The sequence below is a fragment of the Lactuca serriola genome, chromosome 4 (assembly GCF_051521515.1).
Source record: "Lactuca serriola cultivar US96UC23 chromosome 4, Lser_US96UC23_V15, whole genome shotgun sequence".
Taxonomy (NCBI): domain Eukaryota; kingdom Viridiplantae; phylum Streptophyta; class Magnoliopsida; order Asterales; family Asteraceae; genus Lactuca; species Lactuca serriola.
In genome coordinates, this window is record NC_136411.1 from 186,483,255 (window position 1) to 186,493,007 (window position 9,753).

Sequence of the window (9,753 nt, forward strand, 5' to 3'; positions counted from 1 at the left end):
ACATTATTTTGATTATGTGCCAATCCAATAGAGTTAATTGTGCATGTGAGTTCTATGAGTTCTCATTTTGAACGCATAAAAGGCAAAGCACCTTAATCAATGAAAGGTACATTGATAGGAAAGGGTGAGCTGCTTAACTACTTGGAAGACATGGTGGGCAGCTGTGCTACCATAAAGGCAAGAAATCGAGATCAAGAAAGTTCGATCCATAAGAGTTTGAATTTGTCGTAAACTTTGGTCTTGACAAATTCACATGGATAGGAACAAATACACTGTTTAAATCTAAGTGTCATAAGATTTCCTCCTTCATGAAAATGATTGTGAGGAAATGCTTTCACTAAGACAGATTTTAAGAAGATAGTGATTGTAAAATTGCATTCTCGAATTCAATTATGGTTACGGCATCCCTTTCCATAATTTGAATTGTGAAGTTTGGCAATTAGTCTTAATTGTTTAGACACACATATGAACTATCGAAGGCAAATGTGTATAAGTTCAAGAAACCTTGATAAAATATTATCAAAGCACTAAGTATTAGAAACATGAACTTAAGAAATTCAATAAGCATTGTTTTTCTGAAAGTTAAGATGTTTATGAATACATGTCGAAGCTAGTGGGAGCATAAGTGTTATGTTTTATAATAATCATCAAAGATAGTGGGAGCATAAAAGTTATGATTGTATGATTATTAAGGAAAGTATTGCAAGGTTAGCAATATTAATTATAGAAAACATGAGTCATACTTTGCAAAGTCACAATAGTTGAAAAGTTGTTTTGCTATAATTAAGGGAGAGAATATTATGCTTCATTTCAAATCTAAAGGTTTAGGTTGAGAAATGTTAATAAAATTTAGTCAAAGGTACAAAGTGTGTTCTTAAAATTTCGATTATGATTACGGCATCCCTCTTCACAATTCGAATTTTGAGAACATAGCAAATAAAACATTATGCGTCGTGTCCCATACGCTTCGGGTATAGGATCGATTGCAAATGCTTTAATGTTTGAACATTCTAAAATTTTCCAAATGTCGAGCGCATTTAGAGGGAAAAGGGACTAGAATTGGTTTTGACTAAAATAATTAAACAACTATCAAAGGACAATCCAAGTTCGACGAGGATTGGTCGCTTACGAGTAGTTGGAAGTATAGTATTGGAAAATATGGAAATGTTTCCATATTGGATGGACCATATCGACATCATTACGAATAGATAAGATTCTATTAAGAATGAGTTGTCATATGGAACATATGGAAGTGTGTCCATATTAGGAATTGAATATTGAGAAATCTATGATTAGATTAGAAACTTCTATGCAAAAGAATGTTCAAAGAATGTACTTTGAGTGAGAGACATCACGTCTATGGAATTGTCTTGTAACAATCTTCGATAGAGGACTTTGTAATATCATTGGCAATAGTCTTTGTGACTTTGGTGCAGTGACATTACGAAAGGATAGTTGCATAGAATGTTAGAATCTAGCATATTCTATAAGTAGCAAGAATTTGATATTCTTTAACTTATGAAAAATGGATTCGGAGTTGTGAAATGAGAAGGATTGGAAATGTGTTCAATGTGATCTATTTCACAATGTAAGAACCATAGGTAAACATTGTGTGCATGCAAGGAGCATGAGACAAGTGTTGGAATTCAAGTAAGAAGTTGATTACCCGAAACGACAAATAATGAGTAATCAATATGGTGATAAATAAAAGGTGTTTTATTTATACTCAAAGGTTTGAGGCCATATGGGATTAGTATTATTCTTGTGTTTCACATTTGCATGTTTTGACTTCCAGAATAATTGAGTTTATTAAGAATAATCGAATTATTCGAACGGGCCACAGTCGTTCATATGTTGGAAGTAGATATGAATGAAGACTGTCGTGAATTGGTGTGTGGATTGTCTAAAAGGGTATTAGACATAAGCAAATGTTTGTTGCAACGTTCATGAGTGCTTATGAATGTGATTTAAGCATTGGATTAAACCCATGCTCACTTGGATCACTCCATGGATTGTATCACGAGTGATTGGTGAGACGATAACATCTTATATTCTTGAGACCGAGATGTGTGAGTTGTATCTTGCAAATCGGTTGCACATTGATAATATGTAAATGCACCAGTAACTTGGTGTTATAAAACATATTATTGTGTGTGATTTGGTGCGTGAGTACAAGCAAGCATTGTATCAAAGTTTATCCGTTCCTTTTATCCAAAGTAGGATAAAAGCGATCTCTTTGGGCCCCTCGATGGTTTAGTGATGACAAACGTAAATGCTCGGCCGGGCTAGGGCTAATTTGATTTGTTCAATTAGTCAGTCGTCATAAATCGGAATCGAGATATAGTACAAAGAGAATGATTTGAAATCATATCTCATATGATATCTAGAATGGAGGAATATATGATCCCTTATCTAAGGACACGCGTATTTGATATGATCAGAGTTGATAGCGGCTTTGGAAAGCTACGATTGCAGATCGGGATCCGAAGTCATACGCAGAATAGTTGTTAGACTTATCCAAGTGGGAGACGGTTGGATTAGTGTCTAAGTCCATAACTATTTTGGTATGTACTTGACCCGATGGTGCATGGTCCTTTTGGGTTGCCTTCACCAAAGCAACTTGATTGGAGAAATAAATAGAGAGAGAGGTTATTATGATTTATTAATATGTTATAAGAATAATATATTAAAGGAGAAATCATATTTGTTTAATTAATATTGGTCAATAATTAATTAAGAATTAATTTTGTGATCAAGTGTAATTAATTAAACTAGAGGGGCTGAATTGTAATTATGTGATAGTTACAAAATAAGGTAAGGATTATCTTATATATATATGGTGAACGAATTTGAGGTGTAAATCTCTTAGAATTCGACTAGGATAAGGATTTCTAGGACTTATCTTATGGTTGCTTGGTGGACAAGCAACTAGATAAGGATAAGGACTAAAACCCTAATCTTTACACCTATATAAACCCCCTAAGGCATAGGAATTCGTCCAACCCTTCCCAAGAAGTCCTAGGCACGAATTCTAACACCTCTCCTCTCTCTTTATACCTTCTCCATTTGCTCTTGGTGTTTGTAAGCCATTAGAGGAGTGACACTTGTGACTCTAAGCCTTCCAAAGTCAATTCAAGGAGGAATTGGGATTGTTATTACTACATAACAATCAAGGTAACTTTATAAACCTATTCTAATATCTAATATGATTACTTGTATGCTAGAATTAGGGTTTATAGTCTTGGATTCAAAGCATGTACAATAGAGAAACCTAGATCCAAGCATTAGGGTTTGTATGAGCACATAGAAGAATTAGGGATCATATATTCCACCATTCTAGATATCATATGAGATATGATCCAAGCATAGGACTTTTGGCAGAAGAAAAAGAGTTCCAGGAGACGAATAAGAACGAAAGAAAGGTTCTGGAAGAGGGTTTTCAACACCAAAAGAAGTAAAGGTTTATTTTTAGAACATGTCTTTCATTAGTTTTAGCTGTGTTAGTTTAATTACTATGATGAGCAGCTGAATCTAGCTACTTTTGTTTAGCTAGATGAAGCTTTGAACTTATGAATAGTTATATGATTATGGATTGAGCTTAGTTGGTAAAATTTGCTTGTGTTTGATTTGTATGACCTAGCATGTTATTATTTGTTTATCTAATTGCTTATTTGCATGCTCTGTGTAGCTTAGTGACCATTAAACTGCATGAATTTGTTTACCTAATGATTTAGTGAACATTGAATTGTTAGAGCTAGGATTGACCAATCTTAGTTAGTAATTAGAGTAAATAAGCTTAGCTGTGCTAGAGAACGTGTATTGTGACCATAATTGCGTTTATATTACAAATCTTACATAGCATATTTACATTCATAATTAGTTCTGTGTTTAATTATGTGTGAACATACATGGTTTGACATGAATTAGTTAATTATTGGTAAAGTTAGAACTAAATTACTAATACAACTAAAACCAACTTAATAATCTGTAATCATTAGCTAGACATAAGGAAGAAGTGGATTCAAACTAAACAACGAAAATTAACCATAGAGTTAACCAAGTTGAACTAAACAGAAGTTCCTTTCCAATTATTGAATCTAGTTAAATCGTTATTTTCTAGCTTTAAATTAGTAATAATTAGTAAGTTTCTAGTCTTGTAAAACTAGAGAACAACCCCTGCTTTTTAATTAACTTAGATTAAATTAGTTTTTAGTCGAACAACCCATGTTTAGTTCGTTCTTCTTCCTTATGTCTAGCTAATGATTACAGATTATTAAGTTGGTTTTAGTTGTATTAGTAATTTAGTTCTAACTTTACCAATAATTAACTAATTCATGTCAAACCATGTATGTTCACACATAATTAAACACAGAACTAATTATGAATGTAAATATGCTATGTAAGATTTGTAATATAAACGCAATTATGGTCACAATACACGTTCTCTAGCACAGCTAAGCTTATTTACTCTAATTACTAACTAAGATTGGTCAATCCTAGCTCTAACAATTCAATGTTCACTAAATCATTAGGTAAACAAATTCATGCAGTTTAATGGTCACTAAGCTACACAGAGCATGCAAATAAGCAATTAGATAAACAAATAATAACATGCTAGGTCATACAAATCAAACACAAACAAATTTTACCAACTAACCTCAATCCATAATCATATAACTATTCATAAGTTCAAAGCTTCATCTAGCTAAACAAGAGTAGCTAGATTTAGCTGCTCATCATAGTAATTAAACTAACACAGCTAAAACTAATGAAAGACATGTTCTAAAAATAAACCTTTACTTCTTTTGGTGTTGAAAACCCTCTTCCAGAACCTTTCTTCCGTTCTTATTCGTCTCCTGGAACTCTTTTTCTTCTGCCAAAAGTCCTCCTCTTTGTAATAATCATAAGAACTTATATAATACTCAAAAACTCGCGCCACGTCATGGCCAGGTTGCGCCACGTCGTGGGCTTTAAGAAATCCGTATCCTTCAAGGAAATCCTCCGCGTCGCGATGCTTATCTTCTCGAACACCCATGCCACGTCGTGGGCTTCATCGCCACGTCGTGAATTTAGCTCTTATCGTGAATTTACTATTTTCTTGTCTTCCAAGCGTCCCATGTTCCCCATTTCGTCACCTTTGGTCCCTTTCTTCGAAAATCCTTTGTATTAACTGAAATTAACAATTTAAACTCATAAGTATCATTATTCTAAACATACTATCAATTTATTAATAAAAATGTACTTAAATACTGCCTAAAAATAAGTATAAATATGGCAATATCAGTAATATTATACATAATTAATGTTTATCACATTTAATTATAGTAACATTTTTTATAATTAATATTTCAATTAATGTTTTATTATATATTCCCTCACCCATTAAAAAATCTGTATAGATAAATGGTTTGCAAACACATGGTTTTCATTAATACAAGTAGTATGCCCTTTACATTATTCAAGCCTACATATTAAGAAAATATAACACTCGATCAACAGCCATAAACTTATGTAGGATTAAAACATATATTTGCAAGTCTCACACTCCACAGTAGGTTCTTATGGCACATTCAAGTTTTCGGTTTTCCTCCTTGTTATAGAAATCAAGGTATTTCAGATGATCAAATGGCCTAAACTGTAACGGGTGCTCTTTGTCCACAAATTCTTCTGGTGTTTCTATAATCCCTTCCAGAAAGGAAAATTGGGCTATCGAATATCTACTTGCATTTCCATTCATAGTAACTCGATGATAAGGTGAATACAATCTTTCATTGCTCCAAGCTTGAACACAACTTTAAAAACCGTCAATTATTATAGAATAAATTGCTTTTGAAGGCCGATGTGCAAGATCACTAACCATGGCCGCATCACCCGACATGACTATGTATGAGGTTGGCAAGAGCTCAACTGTGAACCACTCGCCATCCCTCGCTTTGACTCTAAACCATCAACTTGATTTTGATGCAGAACAGTGATGAAATCTTTATCCGAATGAGCAACGAACCCCATATTAGTTTCGTTCTTCCCTGGTCTTCTGTACTTCATGCCCCTACAAAGGTATGTCACCATGTGCCTATGAGCATCCAAGTGCTTCTCCACGCCATAGCTTTCAAACACCATTCTCGTCACCATTTCTTCCAACTTTGCTACCAGCCCGTTGTATGCTAGTAGTGTTGCCCTAACAGTATATAAACGCACACAAGTGTACGTTAATACTTAATATATATGCAATGAAAGAAAGAGATAATCAAGAATAGTGGTTACCCAAAAGCTTCATTTTCCTGGGGCCACATGACATCTGTGAAACTACGAACGCCATCAAGGATGTTGGAGTAATCAAACCCCATGCTTTCGTTGAGTGGAATGAAAGGGATTTGGTCGACATAGCCGTGCAAAGGCTTTCTGGACTTGTTTTGTACTTTGGTTTCGATTGGGAGATCAAACATGTCTTGTAATGCTTGGAAGACGGGGTTGTTGAGTTCGAGTGGTACTTGGTCGTATTCTGCTATGAAACATTTGTATTGTTCGAGGGCTCGAGTAGCTTCAATGGAAGTGTTGAGCCATGAGGTTGAACCAAGGTTCAAGTTTCTCTTGTTGGTGAAGTCGATAGTAGGAAGTTTATGCATGTTTAATTAAGGTTATTGTTCTGATGCTGTGACCGAAGGAAACATGCATACTATTTATAATCGATTCTGATTGACTTGTAATTAGGGGTGTTCGTTTGGATGGATCGGTTTAATCCGATCCGATCAAGTGAATCCAAATTAATTACGGTTTTCAAAACGTAGATCCAAATAGTCCAAACTAAATTCAAATCTGATCTGATCCAACCAAATTATAATTCGGTTGGATCGGTTTTTTACAATTTGGTTTTCAAGAATCAAGACATTTGAACAGATATACAACTTTAGTATTAACTTACTTTATAATATAAACTAAAAAATATTGTATAATTAGTTGTGAATTAAAACTTATAAGTAACTATCAAGAAAAATATATTATAGTTTACTACTTTATAGACAAACTTTTTTTATAAGAAGTACATATTAAAGTTATTATAATGGATGAAAAATTTTAATATACTAAACGAATAATTTAGTAAATTTATAAATTATTAAAGATATATATTAAAAAGAACAAAATAATAAATTGAAATTCGGTTTTTTTGGACTATTCGGTTTTTATTTTATAAACCAAAACCAATCTGAAATCCAAAATAATAATTCGGTTTTGCTATAAACCAATCCAAAAATCTGAATATCCGAACCAAATAGTCCAATCCGAATTGTCCAATTGGACAATTCGGTTTTATCCAAATAGTGAACAGTCCTACTTGTAATTAACTAAATTTCAAATTATCGAGTCATTGCTTATTGCATTAATAACAGGGCTCTAGTTATAGTTATCTACGAGAACGCCAAAATCATCTCATCCCAGCCATCTATTAATTTAAATCTGAAGCTATTTTGTAATTAATAATAAATTTAAATTCATTTAATTTGACGTAAATATAACATAAATGTATTAGTAATCTCTCCCTCTTTAACCTAGGACCTATTTATGAAGGCTCGTAGGGTGTAAAGAAATCAAAACCGAATGACCTCAAACGAACCTTATTTGTTAGGTTAACATATAAAGAGAATTTTTTTGTTTAGGTATTGTTAACTTTTTTTTTAATCTAGCTGGATTAACCGTGACATCCCCATTTTCACGCCCAGAAAATATCGATTTGTTTATGCTTTATTTTTCAAATCAGAGTATATTTTTAAAGAAAAGTGTTGCGGAATTTGTCCCCAGAAAAAAAATATGATAAATATGTTATCAATGCATTTTCCGAAGAAAGGTATTTTATTCATTTTAAAACTTTGGGATGTCATCGTTGATACAGAAACATAAGCTTAAACAGAACTTACATTCATTTACGTTAATAATCTATATCTCTTTAAATCCTTCGTTGTAGTGTGGCTTTATATCGACACCTGTGATACAAATAAACTGAGAAAGTCAGGTGGGGAAACATGGTGAGTACATAGGGTTTTCAACCCACAATAACAAAGTTATTATGTTTTATCATCAAACAATTAACCCAATTACCCATCCTCATTATCTTCTTTATTTCTTAAGGATCTACCCTAAGAGTCATCTATCAATCATTCCTAAGGATTCTTCCTAAGGAATAGGCACGAAGTCCATCGTCGCCATGCTTTATACAGCAGACACTAAATCCATAGTTGCCATGGTTCATCCAACCGGTGCTAAGTCCATAGTGTTGGATTAGTGTCTAAGTCCATAACTATTTTGGTATGTACTTGACCCGATGGTGCATGGTCCTTTTGGGTTGCCTTCACCAAAGCAGCTTGATAAGATAAATTATGGAGAGAGAGGATTAATTATGATTTATTAATATATTATGAGAATAATATATTAAAGGAGAAATCATATTTTTAATAAATATTAGTCAAGAATTAATTGATAATTAATTTTGTGGCTAAAAGAGATTAATTAAACTTAAGGGACTGGAATTGTAATTATAAGATAGTTGCAATTAGGCTATGGATAATCTTATAATATAAGGTTGGACGAATTCTATGGGGAAACCCATTAGAAATCGTCCAAGGCTAATTAAGGAAGGAGTCCATGGGTTGCTTAGGGCTTAAGCATCCAAATTAGGGTTTCCTTGTTAGATAACCCTAATAGCCTCACTATTTAAAGACCCCTTGGGCACCGGAAAACATGGGCAATTGAATCCTTAGGGTTTCTACACATTTTTTAGTGTCTCTTCTCTTCTCTTCTTCATCCTCTTGCTCTTGGTGTTTGTGAGCCATTAGAGGATTGACATTTGTGACTCTAAGCTTTCTAAAGTCATTACAAGGAGGATTTGAGATTGTTATTGCTACATAACAATCAAGGTAATATCTCAAACTCATTGTTATGTTAATATTGATTATCATATGCTAGAATCTAGGGTTTAAAGTCTTGGATGAATTGCATGTACAATAGAGAAACCTAGATCCAAGCATTAGGGTTTGTATGAGCATATAGGATGTTCTTATGGCTAAAACCCATCAGTGGTATCAGAGCCTTGATTGGTTTCTATTGTATTGATGCCTTGCATGTTCATTCTTGTTGCAAAATCAAAATTTTGGCTTTCTGCATGCTAAACTCGGCGAGTTCCAATGTGGACTCGGCGAGTTGGCTCCTACTCGGCAAGTTGGCTCCTACTCGGCGAGTCCATAGAGGAACTCGGCGAGTTCGAGCGTCAGAAGGAGGCAGTTTCGGGATTTCTTGTTGTTTTACTCAAAGATACCTGCCTTAACTGTTATGGATCATTAAAATTCGAATTTTAATCATATTTTGAGTGTCTCCTTGATTAAACAAAAGATAATTACCAATTGATTAGATAATAACTTCCTTATTTGATTAAAGCTTGATTATTTGTATTAATTGGGTAACTTATCTTGCAAGAAATTGATTTTAGGTCAAATTAGATAATAATTAGATTAATTTTTTAATTTAAGTTATTTGCTATTTGATCCTTGTGTTTTGAAAAGTTTCAAGACTTGCCCTCAAGTTATGGAATTTAAATTTTGATTAAAAGGTTTGATTTTGAAATATTTAAATTCTAAACCCTAATGTTTTGAAATGTTTCAAAACTTGCCCTCAAGTTTTGGAATTTAAAAGTTGATTAAAAGTTTAATTTAGGAATGTTAAATTCTAAAACCCTAGTATTATTTTGAAAAGTTCAAATCACAC

At 33.3% G+C, this 9,753-nt stretch overlaps 1 pseudogene; it reads right to left on the reverse strand.

The window, feature by feature from the left end:
• Nucleotides 1-5,488: 5,488 nt before the first annotated feature.
• On the reverse strand, nucleotides 5,489-6,626 carry LOC145099067 (putative 2-oxoglutarate-dependent dioxygenase AOP1 pseudogene; annotated as a pseudogene).
• Between the last annotated feature and the right edge of the window lie 3,127 nt (nucleotides 6,627-9,753).